This window comes from Triturus cristatus, chromosome 7 (genome assembly GCF_964204655.1).
Source record: "Triturus cristatus chromosome 7, aTriCri1.1, whole genome shotgun sequence".
NCBI lineage: Eukaryota > Metazoa > Chordata > Amphibia > Caudata > Salamandridae > Triturus > Triturus cristatus.
In genome coordinates this window covers 781,068,556-781,088,871 of record NC_140590.1, presented here as the reverse complement: position 1 = coordinate 781,088,871, position 20,316 = coordinate 781,068,556, and positions in this window count along the sequence as shown.

The window sequence follows — 20,316 nt, the reverse complement described above, 5'->3', positions numbered from 1 at the left end:
TGTAGTGGGTAGATGAATCGCGTCTAATAGGGTTTGAATGAGGGGTCCGTGCTGGATGTGGGCACCGTGAGAAGTTAAATAACCTCTCTCTCGCCACAGTACGCCGAAGTCATGGACGACTCCGAATGCATAACGTGAATCTGTGTATATATTGACTTTCTTATTTGTGGCTTGAATACAGGCTTGTGTCAGAGCGATGAGCTCTGCTGCTTGAGCTGACAAAGTGTTAATACAATTTGTTTCAATGACTTCAGTGTCTGTTGTGACTGCGTAAGCGGCCACTAACTCTCCTGTACTTGTTCTCATACATGACCCATCTACATACAATGTCAAGTCTGGATCTGACAAAGGGATGTCTGTCAAGTCTTGTCTGGGTTTCGTCGTGATAGTGATGACTTCGACACAATCATGTGCCAATGGATCTGTTCCGCCTACTGGTAACAGTGTGGCAGGATTTAACGTATTGCAGCGTCTGATTTCTATGTGTGGCTGAAACAATGTTAGTTCGTAACCGGTGAGTCTCGCTATAGTCAAGTGTTGTGTTTGTGTGCGGTTCAAAAGAACCTCTACTGCGTGTGGTACTTGTACTGTCAATTGATGTCCTAACACTATGGCATCGCTTTGTCTGATTGCTAAAGCTGTTGCTGCCACTGATTTCAGACACGCAGGAAGAGCCTGAGCTACTGGATCTAATGTACTAGAGAAATAAGCACATGGTTTGTGTGATCCTGCTTGTTCCTGAGTGAGTACTGACAAAGCAGTACCTTCGCGTTCTGTAACGAAGAGTGTAAACTGTTTACTGTAACATGGTGTTGCTAGGACAGGTGCTTGGCATAAAGCTTTCTTTAAGCTTTCAAAGGCGTGTGTATGTTCTTGAGTCCAAGGGAGGACAGTCGATGTGGCTGCCTCCTGCGTTGTCAACTGGATGAGTGGTTTTGCTAAAAATGCATATTGAGGGATCCACTGCCTACAGTATGAAGTGAGGCCTATAAAAGCCCGTACCTCCTTTTGTGTCTTGGGTGGTGGCATGTTAGCGATTAACTGGATGCGGTCGGATGTAAGCTGCCTTCCCTCCTTGGACAGCGAGTGCCCAAGGTAAACAACTCGCTGGACACAGAATTGCAGCTTAGAAGGGGACACCTTGTGCCCCTTGTCAGCCAAAAATTTTAAAACCGTCAGTGACGCTTTTTCACATTCAGGTTCGCTTCGGGCGGTGATCAGCAGATCATCGACATATTGAAGCAAGGCAGTGTTAACTGGCATGTGGATACTGTCAAGTTCTCGTTTCAGTGCTTGGCTATAGATGCTGGGGCTTTCTGTAAATCCTTGAGGTGCGCGTGTAAATTTAAAACTTCGTCCATTTAAACTAAATCCGAATAAATATTGACTTTCCGGATCGATTGGGACACTGAAGAAAGCATTCTTGAGATCAATTACAGTGAAGAACGTAGCTTCTGAGTCAATAGCTGTTAGTAATGAAGAGATATCTGGGACCACAGGGTATTGTGGTACAATACATTTATTTAATTCGCGCAGATCAATAACTAATCGATATACTGGTGATGCTTTTGGATCCGTTCTTTTAAGAATCGGAATTATCGGAGAATTACATACATTGGAGTCAGTTTCGACAACCACTCCTTGTGTAATGAGCTCGTCAATGATTTGCAGCAAAGCCACAACAGCATCGGGTGGTAACTTGTATTGTCGTATTCGTGGTAGTATTACTCCTGATTTCAGTGTAACTCGATATGGTGTAATGTTCATGCAACCAACATCAGTGGGTCCTTGTGCCCATAAATGTGTAGGTAAATTCTGCAGTCGGTGATCCATGTCTCTGGATACGTAGTGACCTTTGAAGTCACGTAAAAATAGTCGTACTCCTTCCGGAGAACAACATATTATAGCTCCTAGAGCTTTCAATGTTTTTATACCTAACAAGTTTTCTGGACATGATTTAGTAAGCAATAAATCTGTAGTACATGTCAATGGACCAATCGTAAGTGGAAGAGGTTGTGTTACATCATTAATTATAGGTTTTCCTGAGAATCCAAGGGAAATATTCTGTGAGCCTGAGAGGGGTGCCCCTGGAACTTCACTGCGTCTTATAGTTGTTCTGCTTGCCCCTGTATCAAGTAAAAACTTTCTGTCTTCCCCTAATAATTTGCTATGTACATAAGGTCCCTCTTGGTCTACAGGAACCTCAATAAGGGGTAAGCCAACTTCCCTCTCTAGGCTATCTCATGAGTATCGCTGATAATCGGGATAATCTGCTTGTGCATACTGATACATCTGTTGTGTCGTTGCTTGTGTTGCAGCAATAGGCTGCGCTTGTGGTGGTGCTATGGTCTGTTGTGGAGCTGCCTGTTGCGGAGCTAATTGTTGCGGAGCTAACCTAGGTTGTGCATGCTGAGGGATTTGTTGTTGATTCTGATCCTGTCTAGGTGGACGTGGTCTCTCATGTGTTCTACCTGTAGCAATATTATGTTTCAGGACTGGACAATCGTGTATATAATGACCTGGTTGTTTACAATAGTTGCATGTCCCTTTCGCAGGGCCTGCGGAATCACCTTTTTGATGACTATCGGCTGGAACTGACTGTGCAACAAGCATTTTCATTTTTGTATCTTTCATACGTCTTTGTTCGTGTTCTTGTTCTTCTCTAATTCTATTGTGATGATATTGTAACATCTGTAGCATCTGTGATGGGGTATTACCTTGCCAGGTACTTTCGAATTTCAATACTCTATTCTTAACTTGTATCAGAGAATTTTCAACTAATTTTGTCACAAACAGATGTGGGTATGACTCACTACTGGCTTTTATGCCACTATTTATACCAAAACATTTTTCAAATCGGGAATAGAAATCACTAGTATCTTCGTCTGGCTTTTGTTTACAGGCTGAGATTGCACCCCAGTCTTCCTTTTTCGTAGTTAATAAACGTGGCAGTACCTGTACTAATAATCCTGCTAGTGCTGTAGTCTTTTCCCCAAGCCCTGCTCCTGCAGCTCGGGCCTTTTCTTCGTTTTCTAATGCTGTCCAATCTATCTTTTGGTCTCCCACCTCCCATTCTTTTTCTTTGAGCTTCTCATAAACACCGGCGGGTAATAGGACTTTTAATATTTTCATAATGTCGGGATAGGTATACTCTCCCATGAGTAACATGTCCTTTATTTCACGGTGGAAACCTGCTGGGTCCTTGTCATGGCTGGGTACTACTTTCTTCATCTCTAATAATTCTAGTTTAGTTATAGGTGTGTACACAAATACGCGTGTAAAATTATCACCGGCACCTCTAATTGGGTGTACTTCGCGTAACGGGTTCTGTCTGTCTATGTGATACATTTTTCTTCCCATGATGGGAACTGGAACATGTTCTGGGCATACGAAATTTAAATATTGGTTTCGGGATTCTAGTATTTCTTTAATCAAATCAGTACCTGACCCTTTCCATATGTTCGTGAGTAGTTCTGTCAATATGTCAGGTAAGGGTCCTGGATCGGAGTGTTGGCTTTTATATAATATAAGGAGGTGTTGAATCATGTATATACTAGCTAAACGCTGTTCATATGGGTCTAGATTCAGAAACGTGTGTGCAAGTACATCGTCATGGTATTCGCCGGGACTGTCAGCCCATTGTACTGCTGACCTGGCTAATTCTTGTTCGTCCATGGAATCGAGCATGTGGTACCCCCTTCGATCTCGGAGTAATTTATCAGCGGCTTGGAATAAGTGTTCGGGGGATTTTGTATTTAGCATAGGGTTTGGGAAATGTCTATTATATTCTGGACGTATCGGACGTATCGGGTCATTAGAGCCTCTAGTATTATTATGGGGTCTTCCTCTACCTACATAAGCTATCGTTTCTACTTGCTCTGACTCTTGCTCCTCCTCTTCTCTGTTTAGGTCAGCGGCGTCTACCTCTAATCTTTCTTCGTGTATTCGTTCTACTTCTTTGCGGATCTTTCGGTACATAGCGACTATACATAACTGTTTATCATGTCTCCCTTCTGATATATTCTGACCCCAAGTGACAAGTTTTTGCATTTCTTCCGGATTTACCCCAGGCCGGTCTTGATTTCTGATTACACAGTTTATGAGGAAACGTAACAGTTGTCCCTGTACCTCCGCTTTCTGGTACTCCATGGCTCTGCTAATACTTTCAGGACCTCGCCCTGACTGGACGAAGTGATACATATTTTCTAAATGTGTAGTCATTCCTGGTAGCTTCGTTAAATATATTGCAGCTCGTCGAATACGTAATGATGACAGCAGCATTTCGTCCCGTTTACCGGGCACAGGATCATATCTACAATCTACTAGAAGTTCCATAAGCATGTCGGGAGTTGCTAGTTTGGGCGTACGTTGGAGGGCTAAATCTCTAAGAGTCTGTTTATTTCGCGGAGGAGTGGCAAACATATCTGTCGTACCTCCTGTAGCACCGTCTGGGGTGCTAGGCACGAAAGGATTCGTTGGGCGTAGGATAGAGATTGTAGATGCGGGAAAAACTGTAGAAACGGACGGGTCTGTTGGAACTTGTGTAGGAGTTTGTAATTGCGGGGATACAGACGGATGCTCTTGGTGTTGAACACCATCGGCAAGCGGTGTGGGTGGTTTGGCATTAGCATACTCGGGAGCTGCGTCATCTAAATAGGAGGAAAGAAAAACGTCCTTTGCTGTTTTGGGATGTGATTTGGGATGTGCTTTTATCGGAAACAATGGAGGTGGCAAGTCTTTTGGTATTTCCGGAGTAGCCTTAGGCAACCCTTCGGCCAGAAGTGGATACATGCCATTCATAAGGGCGTTTCTTTGTCTATCTATTTGTTCTGATTTTACTCGGGCACCTTCCTCAATTAACAGATTCTCTCGGACTTTATTCGAATTTTCCTTACCCTTATCTTCCTGTCTGAGTGCTTTCTCTGTACGTCTATACGATTCTTTACGCCATAATTCAATGGCATCTTTCTGTGACTGTCTGGCTTTCTTTTTCCATAATTCTTCTTCTACTCTCATGATGCAATCTGCATCCCAGGTCCCCGCTGCGGGCCATCTCTGACTCTCTGGTAATTCTTTGGTGTAGTCCACCCATAAATCAAGAAATAATACGGCATCTAGACCATGCTTATGATACATAAAGTATCCTGGAGTATCCCTAGGTGGAATGGGAACGGCTTCTTCGAGTACACCTTTTCTAGTTTTGATCTGTCTTAGTTTCGAAAAGAGCGGCATTTTTAGATCTTGTTTCTAGAACACACTTTATACAAGAAAACACAATAATGAACAGTCATTCACACCACAATATATAGAACGTATTTAAAACATTTAACGCTTAACAGTTTTACGAACAATGATAACTAATAGAAAACTAGTTACTGACATTATACTGACACTAGATAATACTTATTTATATGCAAAACATACTATATATACTATATATACTGCTAAACAGTACAGATACACTGCTGAAACAGTGCAGACCGGATTTGTGTACCCAAACCCGTCTTGACCGGCACAGACTATGTGCACGTAAAATGCCTCCCCGGTAATGGTACTCACCGGGTAGCTCGGAACGGAAGGCCTCGGAACGGAACTGAAACTGGACCGGACTGGACTCGACTCGACTGGACTCGGAACTTCGGAACTCGGTGGGTCTCTGTATACCTCGGATCTTGCTCTCTCAGCTAGGCTCTGGTCGGGATACTTCGCACTTCTCACCGCCTCGTCTGGGTGTTGATCGCAGCCTCAGTCGTCCCCGCTTGGCCGGAGGGAGATACAGGAAATCCTGCGGGTACGCGTTTTTGTCCGTTCAGCTGTGGCAGGAGACCGGGCCTGCAACGCACCGCCGGCGCGTGAGATGAGAAAGTGTCCCTGTTCGGGCGCCAATTTATGTGGTAAATATTTCGTTACCGGTACTATTTTTTATGCGGTAAAGTCTATCAAGAATAACTCAGTAAATATAAGAGGCAGAATCCGTGGTATTAGAGGTTTTAAAATGCTTTATTCCTATAAAAAGGAAGACAATTCGAATTGTGGGCCTTCTATTCCATCACCACGAAAGTTCAGGAAGGAAGGGGGCATATATTATTAACAGATAGGCAGTTTTATAGAAAATACATTACAGTGAAACAGATGCAAGAGGCGTAACAGCTGATAAAAGGTGCATACGTAGCTAATAGAGGGCGTAATTCAAGAAACGTCATTAAACATGATGTCACAAGTGGGTGGATCCATAAAAGAATCCTGCAATGTCAGCAGAAATGTTTGGCAGAGATGCGCACGCAGCCGCATGACGTGTGATTGACGTGCAACTAGAGGGTGAAGGGGACTTGACATTTAGCTCTACGTGTGGAGACAGAAGTCTGGGGTTATGTCAACCTAATTCCAAATCATATCTAATATCCTATGTTTAAAGAACTGTGTTATCCAAAAGGAAAGGTCTCTTAGGATAGAATCTTATTCTATACTGACTATACTGACTGTTAGTGCGTGTACAAGCGTCTAAGGGTCTACACTAGATGCGAGGGGGTAGGAATATTCCATGGTAACGGAGCTATGAATTACTTGCATGAGGACAGCGAGGCCTGGCCCTTTGCACGGTAGCTGGAGGAATGTTTACCTAAACTACTAGACAGGAATGCATCGGATGAGGAGCGAGGGAGATAATCTCGAAGGTGAAATACAGTTTTTGGCAGGCGACAGGCTGGATCAGGCACCGTTAGCCGCGCAAGGAGTAAGACAAAGTTCATGGTCACAGATGCAGGCTCAGACTGGAGCTTTCAGAGGTAGAAGGCAGGAAAAGGCTTGATGACAGAATTCGGGCCTACTCGCCTGAATCTGTGAAATGTGGAAAGTGAACCACATAAAGTCGGTGGCCTTTTATACTTAGGAATGGAATATCTGACCCATTCATGGTGGATCTGAAAGAGGACATGTTGACGGTGGACGCACATATATTTGCGTCTTCAGAACTGGAGTAGGAGGGAACATACATGTACTTATAGCATGCACATGGAGCCGTTGGGGTCTACGATAGGGGACATAACTGATCACAAAATTCATATTTCCTCACTGCCCATGATGTGCATTCCCCTAAAGAAGATTTTGTCTGGGGCTGGTGGCAGGTACCTCATTGCTCAATCCTGCCATGGGCCGGTACGGATCGTACTACGCACGAAGGAGAGGCCTTCTCTCAGTATGGAAGCTGGACGTGTAGAGCGCAATGCAAATGTCTCTCAATCAGGGGCTCAATAAGTCCAGTTCTGTATCAACTTTCATCCGGTTCGTAGCTATGGTCAGGAACTGAATTCTTTCAGATTTATGTCCTCTGCCATGCGACAACTTAGTCAGAGACTTCAATGTACTTGAGATCCAATCCAGCATTCATCCTCAAAGTGGGTGGTTTTGGACCAGTGGTTATGGAGCTCTCTCCTTCGGCATCTTCTTCTACTTCTTCCTAATCAGCAGACTCTTCTATGCCCTCAGGGTTTTTTGGCTCTCCTTCATTTATTGCAGCCAGTCAATGGTACCGGCCCCACTGCCTACACCTGGCATTTGTCTGGGAGTGGTGGCTTTGGCATAAAGCCTAGCTCTGTGTCTTGGCAATACTTGGGGGCGCTAAGGTGAACCTGGTGGTTCCAAGTTTCAAGTTTTTCAAGTAGTGACCTCCAATGCATCTGTCCACTTACTACCGTTAGAAGTCATTGAGCCAAAGCTCCCTCCAGTTCTCATTTCCCAAGTCTCTATGCAGATGGCTCTTAGGATTGGTGCTGGTGTGGTCAATCTGTGTGCCAGTGGATTAACACTGATTCAGTAACAGAATATTGAAACCATAAATATTGTGCTACCAAAATATTGTGCCAATAATATCGATCCCAAAATATTGTTTTTTAAATACATATAATAGTAAGTACAACAATATCGAAAAAAATTGCGTTATTCACTAATATTGAAAAAATATATACAACATGCGGACTACCATGGCAGGGCCAAGTGGAGTTGGTAACACCAATGCAGGACAAAGGGATCAGATCAAAGGTGATACCAGTGAAAGTGATGCATCTGTGCACTCAGAAACAGTGGGACTAAAATCCTAAATTTCAAAGGAATTCGACCTAATGGCAAAAGGAAGATTGGCAGCACAAGGGAATAAAGGAACTCAGGAGTACAAAGGTCGAGGACGAGGAGTCAGAGGAGGCAACTAGAGAGGCGCAAAAAAGCAAGGAAATTTAGATGGGTACAAGGGAATGACAAGAGGCGAATCAGCTGCAAAATGAAAGACAGACTAACAGTGGTAAATCTATCTGATAATGTACTCTGAGACTGTCAAATTGAGGTTTTTATCTCTCGGTCTATCCTTCTGCCCGACAACTACATTTAATTACACTGATAGCAGGATTGATTTGTTTCAATTTACCCGAAAATTAAAATTGAAAGGATGGTTTAAAAATAAAATAGAGAGGACACAACCTAAAAAAGTTACTCCATCCAATCTTGCTATAGAAGACATTGAGGTTTTGCACACAATAAGAGAATTGGAAGGTAACAGCGATTGGGTAGATGACCCAATACTTAATTTAGCAACTTAGGAACTAGCAGTAGATCAAGACAGTACAAGTGGGTTTAAACCGAAATCAATCTTTTTACCCCAGATGAATAATTGAATAATGAAGTGATAGAGGTATTTGAAAGAGGGGTAACAAATTAATTTAAGAAATTGGATAAGAAAAGAATCTTCACTGGCGAAAATCTAAGTGCATAACAATATCATGCAATCAGTGAATTACAAGACAACAATTCAATAGTGATTAAGAAATCTGATAAAGGAGGAAATGTAGTAGTCTTGCCCCTTGAGAGTTATTTGAAGGAGGGTAAAAGACAACTAGATGATGTGAGTAGTTATGAGAAAACTGATAGAACTACGTATCAGAAATTTTATGAAAGATATAGAACAAACCTGATTATATGGAGAGAAAAATGTCTGATCAAATTGGACGAGTACAAGTTTTTATGATGCAACTTCCCCAAGCTATCAGCCATGTGTATGCTACTCAAAGTATATAAGGATGGAATAATCCCTCGGGTAGACCAAAAGTTTACTTGAGAGGAAGTATGTATGAAAATACATCAAAATACATAGACTACTTCCTAAGACCTTTGGTACAAGCACTCCCATCCTATATAAGACACACAGGAGACTTCCTGAGGCTAATTAATAACATAGTATGGGAGGAAAACTTGTTATTAATAGTTTTAGATGTAAACAATCTTTACACTTGTATACCGCATGGGTTAGGTATGTTGGCATGTCAACATTTATTAAGGGCATGGTCAATATCATATTTGTTTCACACAGAAATGCTATTAAACATGATGCTTACATGTCTTACTGACATTATTTTCATTTATGATCATGAGATATACAGACAAACCCAGGGGACGGTAATGGGGGCCTGCTTCGCCCCCAGTTTGTACCTCAGTAGGTGGGAGGAACAAGTGATCAGTAACATCGATGAATTTGAACAACACGTCATGCTCTGTGTTCGATATAGCGATGATATTTTTTTTATTTGGAAGGGAACAGAGGAGGAAGCACATAGACTTGGGGAAGTTTTAAACATGAATGAGTTGAATTTCAAGTTTTCAAGTGAAGTACATTCTGATGAAATAGAGTTCCTACATGTTAAGATAAAAGTTTGCAACAATAAGTTTGAAAGTATATTATTCTGTAATAAAACAGCCGATAACAGTCTATTGCATGCAGGTAGCTGTCACCCAAAAAATCTTAATAATAGTATGCCTGTAGCTCAGATGATGCTTTTTTAAAGGTAATATGCGAGAGAGGTTCAATGAAGGGGGATACTCTGTGAAAGTAATTGAACAGGCAAGCATGAAACTAAAAGATGTAAAAAGGGATGACTTACTAATTCCGAAAGTTAAGGACAAGACTGAAGAGCAACCAGTTAGATTTATCACCTCATTCAGTAACCAGGCACGCGAAGTTGAACAAAGCGTTAAAAAATTCTTGTAGGTGATAATCCACAGGTTACATTTAAAAAGATACATATCACTGAAAGATGTTTTAAGCAAAATTACGGTTTAATCAAAGAGTAACATAGACACCATACAGGGTTTATATGTGTGTGGGGAATGTAAAGCCTGCAGGCAGAGTACTAGTTGCAAATCAATGAAACTATCAAAGACTAAGAAATCGTACGTGACTACAAAACATCTAACCTGCAATTCTAATTATTGTGTATATGTGCTGACTTGTCCATGTTCCTTATTTTACATTGGTAGTACAATCCACAAAGCAAGACAAGAGTTCTAGTACATCTGAGAGCAATAACAAGGGAAGATAAACAGTACACCATAGCAAGGCATTTGTTGGAATTCCATGATAAATGAGAGGCTACTTAAATTCTGTGTTATTGATAGAATTCCTGTCTCTGGGAAAGGAGAGAATAGAGTTCAAGAGTTACGTCATCTTGAATCCAGACTGATTATAAAATATGAAACTATGCATCCTATAGGTTTGAATAAAGATGAGGAGCTATCTTTTCACTTAGGTTGAACCTTGCGATTTGATTAAGCTTATCTTTAGAAGGAAAAATAATCTTGTATTATGCGTATAATGCATCTCTAAGTTCAAGTTTGCTGTTTTAGGTTTACAATTTATTTAGTAAGTTTGGTACAAACCACAGATTAACAGCAGTAAACAAAATATGCAATCGGACAGCCCACAGAGTGGGGGAAGCTATGAAGTGCTTGATTAACAACCCCAACGTCTACCCCCACCCCAACCCCCACCGAGTCCCCCTCCTCCCTCTCCCTCAGCTTTGCACGTGTCCAAGTTGATTATGCTTGTTTTGAGAATTCCCCTACTTCTGTTCAGTAAGGCGTAGCAACTTCAAATATTTAGGGCAGGTAATTTAGTTAAACTCAGAGATAGCAGCAATAAGAAGGGTTCCCTCAGCTTAGGGAATGAGGTACCCTTATTGGTGAGCTAAAGTGAGATCCTCCCCATGCCAAGAATATGCCACATGCGATGTAGCCATCCCGTGTATGTAGGTTGGCAAGTGGAACTCCAGTGTGTGAGAATGTTTTGAAGGCACGCCCCCAAGGCTAATGCAATGTGGCGGTCTCTTAGTGATTTGAGAGGAAACATGAGCGCGTTTGGTAAACCCAGGAGAATTTATGCTGGGAAACGGGGCAGTTCTGTATTGAAGTGGATGTCTATGTCCTGTAGTACCTTCTCCCAGTAGGACTGCAGACAAGGGCAATCCGACAGAACGTGGGTCAGGTTGCCCGGCAAACCGCACCCACGCCAGCATAAGGGATCTTTTGACAGGTTGCATTTGTGGAGACGGGCAGGAGTGTAGTACCAATACGTTGCTATCTTGGTGGCTGTTTCTACACTGGCCACATTGCGTGCAGTAAGCTTAACCCTGTAGTAGATATCCTCCCATTCACGTTGAGGAGGGTGCGTTCTAATTCCAGTTCCCACCTCTTTTGACTCAGTGACTTATGGGGGGAAGGGGCCTATCTGATTAAACAGTATAGCTGCAATCTAAGGTGAGGGTTGTCTGACTTAGAGAGCAACCATTTTTCATAAACAGTGAGATAGCACTGGGCAAGTGGGCGAACATCTGGGTGCATGACCCAGTGTCTTATCTGTTGATAGTGAAAACATTCTGATTAGGGGAGGTCCTGCTGACTAAGGAGGTCCTCAAACGAAAGTGGGCCCCTCTCATCTAATAAGTGCCCAATTGATCTACTTCCCCCACTTGTCCATCGTGTGAAAGCCTTAACATCCATTCCCGGTGAGAAGGAGAAATTTTCGACAATGGGTGTCAGTGGGGACGGGAAGGTACTAAGGTTCCTTTTGGCCGCTATTTTATCCCAAGCTTTAAGGGGAACTCTCGTGACACACGAGATGTAAAGATTTCTGGGTCTGTCTACTTTTGTCAAGAAAGGTATTTCCCATAGTGACCGTCTTGCAGCGTTCTGTCTATGGAAAGCCAATGCGTTTCAGACTCCAGGCGCGACCACTCACCGAACGTCTTAATCTGAGCCGCCCAGAAGTATTCTTGTAAATTTGGGATCCCTAGGGACCACAAAGCCTTTAATTTTTTTTTAAACCACTTACTTTGTCTTCTGACTGCCCTGCTCGCCGCGGTGTCTCCCTTCTTCCGTCGTCCTCCTCTTCGCATCCCCGTACGTATTATGTCGGGCGTGAACTGCGCACGCAAGATGTAAGGAGGAGGATGATGGAAGAAGGGAGACACTGTAGCGAGTAGGAGGGCAGTCAGCAGAGAAGGTAAGTGTTGTTTAAAAAAAAAAAATTAAGTGGGCTGGCATTGTACTCCTTTCAGCCAATTCCTACGATTGCATAGAAATTGTACTTCTATTAAGGATTATCTCCGTAATGCGGAAACTATGAAGCTGAAATTTATCAACAGGGGATACCCACCCAGGATGGTGAGGGACGCCCTTAAAAGGGCGCGCTTCTACAACCGCGATTCCATGTTCCAAACAAAGCCCCAGGAACAAACAGACAAACTTGTTTGTGTCACTAAACATTCGCCATTTAATAACAAGATCAGAAAGATCATCAATTCAGAGTGGCATCTGTTGAATTTAGGCGAACAAACATCTTTTTGCCCAAACCAGTCTTTGCGTTCCGCAGAAATAAAAATCTTAGGAATGTGTAAAGCAAAAGATTCGGACCAGAAAATCTGGTTACAAAAATCAATCGAAGGTTCCTCTCCTGTCAGAGGAAATCATAAATGTGGCACGTGCCATGCATGTGCCAATGCCATTGTTGGTGTTTCTATCTGCATTAATGGTTTTACTGCTGAACTGAGAGAGATGACTAATTGTAGGACTTCTAATTGTATTTATGCTATACAATGTCCCTGTCTATTCACCTATGTAGGTGAAACCACGCGAGAGGTTAGAGTTCGGATTGGAGAGCATAAGTCTAATATTAGACGGTCTAAACATGCAGCACCCCTTGTGGGTCATTGGATTGAAAAAAATCACAAAGAGGATGAGCTACGTTGGACCATTCTTGAAAAAATTCGACTTCAGAAGGGCTCTAATCCTGACAATACACGCAAAAAACGCGAGATCTTTTGGATTTTTGTCCTTAACACCAAGGACAAGGGCTTAAATGAATCCCTTCCTTGGGAAAACGCGATTTTGTAGGATCTCTCTGCACTATAAGTTCTAGTCGGTTCTACACTTTGCCTCATATGATTGGCCACTTCTAGTCGTATTTTGTCTGTCTACCCATCTTGTGCCTTGACCCTTTTTTATTGTCTATTTATTATGGCGATATTGGTCCTGTTTTTTGTTATATTTGTAACTTTATTTTAACTGTAAATGTAATTCCTTTGGCTAATGGCTCTGGTTTCTGGGTCTTGTTTTTGTTTTTGCTTTTTGTGTTTATTTATTTTTCTTATTTGTCGCTGTATTATTATTTCTGAATTTGGTCCGTTTCCCCTCACTATCGGGCCTCTTTTTCTCTATTTTGTGTTCTGGCCCCTTTAATTCACCACGGCCTGATCCCTCTCCCCTGGTCATGTCGTGTTTTTGACACGCCCCGGCCCTGATTTGGTCCATGAGTGATTGGAGGGTTTAAATAGCCTCACCTCTGCAGGGCTTCCTCTGTTAGTGATCACTTCCTATGAACATTTTTGTCAAGGCGCCGGTCGATCATTTTCGACGCTGTCTCTATTCATCAAGGTACGATGTCTCTCATATTTTCATGCAGCCCTTTCTATCTCCGTTATTTTTGGCGCTCATTCCTTTCTTTAAAAAAAAAAAAGATTTTTTTTCTTTTTTTGAATAGAGCCCTCCTTTGATAGCACTTTTTCCGTTACCGCGGTACTAGTGGAATATGCCTTTTTTATGTTGCTCTAGTGCCATGCTTTACTGAATATTCTGACCCGATCTGAATTATACCCGTAAGCTGACAATTTTGCTGTATATTGTGTTCTGCCTTGATGTCAGGTGAGCCGCTTACACATTTTTTGTAATTTTTTGGATTTGCCTGTTACATATGTTGCACTTTGACGCTAATTCGCAAACTATGGTGCTATGTTTTTTGGATACTCTGTAACGGCTCCCTCATTTCTTGTTCCCTCTTGTTCGTTTTTTCTGCACTAGAGTTGAGCCCACTGAAACGGTTTTTCTCCTAAAAGATTGAACTCACCTAAAGGTTCCCCTGCTGCTAATTAGCCCTGATGATTTGACTCCCCATGACATTTAGGTAATTCTTTTTTCTTTTTTCTTCTTCTTTTTTCTTCATGTAGCTGTAGGGCCTTTCTCTAGCAGCGTCAATTTGGACATTCGTCTTCGTTTAATGCTTTTTGCTGTTTATTTTTTTCCCTCTTTGATTTATATTCATATAGATCTCTTATTTTTGATTTTGATTAGAGCTATTTCCTTGCTCTCCGTGGAGCTTCATTTCGGAAGTAATTGCGCTGAACAGTCCCTCTTTATCGACGCAGGTAAGCGCTTCTTTTAGATGTAGTTGCTTATAGAGGGCGATATTGTTTTTTCGTGATCACTGACACGATCTGTGTTTGTTGTTGAGTGGTTTTTGTTTGATGTCCATCTTCTTCTTCTTTTTTCACAGTCCTAACTTTGGCTTCTGGTGCTTACGAATAATAATTGAAAGTTTTATCTTTATTGGTTATGCTTGTGACACTCTACATGGATAATATATTTAACTTGTTCTCTTTTTTATATATATATACGCACATATACACATATTTTATCTTTTCTTATTTTATGACAGGTCCCGTTCCTATTTGTGCTGTCTGTTACGCCCTGAAGAAGGTGGTACTCCCTATTAGGAGTTGTCTCACCGAAACGCGCGTCTGCGTTTTGAACAGGGCCCCACTCTTTCCTCTACCCGATTGAACTTTGAAACTGTGCCTCTCAGAAACCCTGGATACCATCTCTATATATCTATATATCTATCTGAACACTTACAAGGACTCTTTCTAAGGTTTTGGTCGGTTGGGCCTATGAGTGTTGTCGGTCCGCACCATGATGAATAGTGTGGTTGTGTGATGTTGTATGAATGTGTTTTGGATACGAATGAGTGTATGTTTGATGAAGCTCTTTTTCCTGATTGGGAACCTGTCGCTCTCTTTTCCGTTTTGCACTATAATTGTATTCCGTGATTAACTTATTCTTTGCTGTACATCAACTGCATTTGTCTGAATTATTTTTTTGATGTGAATTGTTTCCTTGAATCTATTATATGTATAAAATGTGATTTGTATATTTTGATCATGCCGGAATGAATCTAATAATAATAATTAAAAAAAAGAAAAAGAATATGTGATATCTTTTCCCCTGACCTTTTCTTAATTCTCAAGACATGTCTATATATGTGTATATATATTCTGTTTTTGATCCAGCCAGAGTGTCTTTAGCTTGTATTTAAGTATATGATACACTGTACATGTTCAAATATAAAGGGTAGAGTATAGTTTTTGTGTTTAATTGTACTCCGCTCTGCCACGGAGTTAGAGTTTTGCCCAACTTCGCGTTCCAAGTGGAGCGCGAAGTTGGTAAAACTCCGTAAACTCTGCTGGCGGAGCTGAGTACGACGCCCAGGCTTGAGTCTAGGTCGCTTGCCTGCCCAGATAAATGATTCTAGCTCCTGCTGGAGAGTGCCCAGCATGCCTTGAGGTGGTTCCAACAGAAGGGTTTGGAATAGAAATAAGATCCTTGGCAGTATGGACATTTTAATGGAGGATATTCGACCGAGCCAAGATAAAGCGTAATGCCTCCAGCAGCGTAAGTCTTCCCTAACCTGACGAAGCAAAGCAGTGTAATTTAACGATATAGTGTCTTTGATTGATGCTGATAGTTGTATACCCGGGTAGGGAATGGCGACCGTAGCCCATTGAATGGGGAGTGCGCTCTGTAAGGAGCCCAATGTAGAGGGTTGTAAGGTGAGATTAAGGGCCTGCGATTTATGTACATTTATTTTGAAACCTGCAGCTTTAAAGAAGCACTCAAGTTCTGACAAAACAGCTAGGACCTACTCCCGGAGATTCTCTAATGTCAACAGTACATCGTCCACATATAGGCTGATTGTGCATGTCCTCCCCCCCAAAGAGAATGCTATTGGCTCCATGTATAAGGCAAAGAGCAAGGGGAAGAGGGGACAGCCTTGGCGGGTCCCTCTCTTTATGGGAAATGGGGAGGAAGTGTATCCATTCACCCTTTCCCACTTTTAGGTATTACAATCACAGATGCACCCAGCATTGAGTTGGGGAGCGTAGATGATATCCCCACAGCATTAAATACTCTTGTGAGGAGGGGAGCCAGTATGGGACAGAAGGTTTTATAAAATATTGCAGAAACTCCATCTGGTCCTGGGGATTTTAAGGGTTTTAGTTTGGCAATAGTTGAAATTACCTCTTCAATTCTAATTGGGGCTTCTATCTCTTTCGCTTGGTCAGAGGTGAGAGTAGAAGTGGGAACTCCCTGTAAGTACCTGGCCTGCGCCTGAGTTGAAAGATCTTGTGCTATATATAGTTCTGTATAAAATTGGCGAAAGGTTTCGGCAATGCCCTGATCTGTAACCCTCTCCCCCCTACTGGGGACTATTATAAAGTCAATAGTGGATGTCTGCCGCTGTGTGCGCAGCCGATGGGCTAAGAGTCTCCCTGCCCCATCGCCTCCTGTGTAGAAGTTGTGACTGAGTCTGAGAGCCGCATAGTCTGCCCTGTCCAAATCAAGCGCTGCTAATTGGGAGCGCGCCGCTTCTAGTTGTATCCAAACCCTCAGTGCCCCGGTCCTCTGATGTATCCTCCCCAACTCCCCTGTCTGTTGTGTCAAGCGCTCTCTCTTTTCCTTATGCATACTTTTACCTGAAGCTGAGATAGCAATAAATTCCCTATTTGGGTTTCAGGCGTATTGTTTACTGATAAGTAATCTTGCAATGTTTTTGAAATATGTTGGACCACCTCAGGTTTGTGTAGGAGCGTATCGTGCAGGTGCCAAGTACGGGGATATAGGGGACCCAGTGGTAGTGAAAGTGTTAGGGTGATAGCCGAGTGGTCCGACATGGTTTGTGGCTTGATTTAGATTTGCTGGGCATAAGGTGTGAGGCTTGTTGTGAAAGAAATAATCAATTCTTGTATGCGTTATGTGTGAGTGTGAGTAGAAAGAATATTCTCGTGATGTAGGGTGTTTCTCCACCACTCTACGATTCCCGCCTCAGCAAGAATTTGCTTACCTGCTATGGAAAGGGCCCCCGCCTGCCCCTTCCTCTGGGCTGATCTTTCTAGGGCACTGTCGAAGACTATGTTTAGGTCTCCACCCAAAAGAACTATCCTGCTCTGGAAAGCACTCATTTCCTGCACTAGTGTTGATAGGTATTTCTCCTGTCCCTCATTGGGGCGTAGACGGTCCCTATGGTGAGTGTTTGTGGGCCCACGAGAATGTGTAAGCTAAAATTCGGCCCATGAGTTCAGCTTATTTATGTCCTATCTTCCCGGCAAACTTTCTAGACAATAAGATGGCCACTCCCGCCTTTTTGGTGGGAGGCAGGAAAAGTACTGCTGTGGGAAGGCACGTGAACGCATCTGTGTGTGTCTCCTGCTAGGAGATGAGTCTCCTGGAGCAGGCAGATGTGGGCATCAGAGTGTTCCAGATATGACAGTATGGCCTGGTGTTTGATGGGGTTGTTCAACTCTTTTACGTTCAGGGTCAGAATTTTAAGAGGTTGGGACATTGTGGCGGCTAAGGAAGTGACTATGAAGCTGCCATGTGATACTTTGCGATATAGAGTGTGGGATAGTGTAGTGTGTCAACCTGCCCAGTGTTCTCGGTGAAGTAATGCTAATGGCGTGGGAGGGTCGACAGGAGAGCCCCCAATGAGATAAAAACCCCAACAAACATAACAGTATAACAAAAAGAAAACAAAGTAGATCATAAGTGTCCTGGGAGTGTATTCCCACAAGGTGGAGGTGGAAGAAGTCTGGATCAGACCAATCGGCCCCTCCCGGGCCCCGGCCGTGTACCAAACATTGGCTGCGCCAATGTAGTCACATTGGTAAGGGCATGAAGACGCTCAAACTCTGTCCACGGTCTGCTCAGTCTGGGATTCTGGAGTCTTCTTCCAAAGATGCCAAAACTGCTTGTTTCTCTTTTGCTATTGTATCTGGGTCGGGACGCGATTTCAGGGGGTTCGCTCCCGCTATTCTCCAGCCACGACCACGACCCAACCTCGCGGGTGAGGGCGGATCCGTCACCAACTCTGGATCCTCCGAGATGTTCAATAGTTGGCGAGCTTCTTTGACCTAACAGACTTGGTGGGTCTTCCCATTTAGGCAGAATGGTTGCCCCCATGAATACAGGATTTTGCTGTCCCAGAGGTGTGTAGTGATGGGTCGGAATGCTCTTCGCGTTTGGAGGGTGGATGCTGCTAGATCTTGGAAGAGGAGAGGTCAGTGCCCCTGGGATTGTAGTGAGGCGCAGTCTCTGGGGTTTTGCAGTATTCTCTCTTTCAATTGGAAATCGTGTACACAAGATAGAATATCTGGGGGGCTGGAGAAGGTCTTCTGGGGCCCACTCGGTATGTATGATCTAGCTTAATCTCCATATCATCTGAGGCACCTAGGATAGACCTAAAGAGGCCCTCCACATACTCTGCGATGTTCTGGCCTTCCGCCCCCGGAGTGATATTGCATATGCGCATGTTGTTGCACCTAGAACGATTCTCCAGGTCCTCCGTGTGGGTCTGGAGGTTTAGGTGCTGATCCCTCAAGCGAAGTACCTCTTGCTGCAATGTTTCAATCTCTTCCTCCCTGCTTGAATTTTGAGTCTCCAGGATATCAACCCTGTCTCTCACAGAGTCCACATCTCTCCTAACCTCCTTGATTTCCTGCGTGATTTCCGTCTTCATCTGCTTAAAATCCTCTCTGAGTGAAGCAAACAGGGTCTCGATGAAAGTACTGGTAAGTGGGGCCTCAGTGTCTCCGTAATCCGTCACTTTAGTGATCCCTCTGTATTTGTTGCTGGTGTTTTGAGCAGCATTTCCCTGACCGACCTGTCCTTTTTTACCTCCTTTTGCGGTCGCCATGATCAGCTTTTTGGGAACTCGGCTAACCCCCCTGCTTAAGAATGACCAGGGGCACTCATCCTTGCCACTACTCCGGGGGGAGATCTGGCGCTCCTGGTATTGTGGGAGTAACCCTTTGCTTGGAGCCCTTAACTTGGGGGTATGTATGCTATGAGGAGACAGTGATCCTTCCCCTCTGCAGAAGTCTAAAAGTTCCCTCGTGTGGTAGATCTGCCCCTTTTGAATGCCCCTCTGCCATCTGCTCCCTCTAGTTAGCTTCTTGAACCAGAGTTAAAGTCTCTCGGAGCGCTGGCCTCTTTTATACGCAAGGGCTTGAGGCACCGCTCAGCCGAGCGCTCTGTCCCACCGGCTGCTTTTGTGCTTAGGGGCGCTGCTTGTCCCGGGGCCCATACACTTGTGGGGGGAAGACCGCTCCTCTTGGGCCTTCACTGATCTATGTCCTGTGGTAGAGACAGTCTTCTTCCCCACTCGCTTCCAACACGGGCGAGAGGGGGATCGGCCGATCTCACCCACCTCTGGCTGGAACAATTGGTCGTCGAATCGGTGGCTGCGCGCAACACTCCCCCAGGCACGCACTGCAGCATTGTGGACAAAGCCCTCTCCACCGCCCACTCGATTCTTGCAAGCCGATTGTAGCTGGGATGAAGCGGTGTCAGCCACAGGGACGCATGGTATTTAGGCGCATCACGTGCCGCTACTTGGAGTCTCAGCCCGCTGAACTGCTAACGCTTGTGTGGTCGCGCCTCACCATCTTAGACGGTGCTCAGCTGTGGCCTGATGATCCCTCTCTCTGGCTCCCTGTGGTGTCTTTGCCCGGCAGTTTCCGCTCACCTCTCCTGGCCCCTCCAGGTTGGGCCGCAATCATCACAGATCCTGGGGGAGAGGGGGAAGCTCCGCTAGTGCGCACCACTCTTCTGCACTCCCAGAGCCTCTGTCGTCTTCTGCTGGCCTTCCTCCCCGCACGACCCTGTCCTGGCAGCGTGTAGCAATCTAGGCCAGGTCCGCCAATGTGGCTCCGGATGCCTCCTGCTGCTATCGGGGACATCTTTGGGGACCCCCACAGTTACACAACTGCGGCGACGCTGCTCTACTGTGCCGCTTCCTGTCGTTAGCAGTCTCTCTAACTTGAGTCTGCTGCATCACATGTGCCCGGTGCAGCTTCACTTTAGGCCTCTCCCTGCAGCACTTTGCCCGCTCGT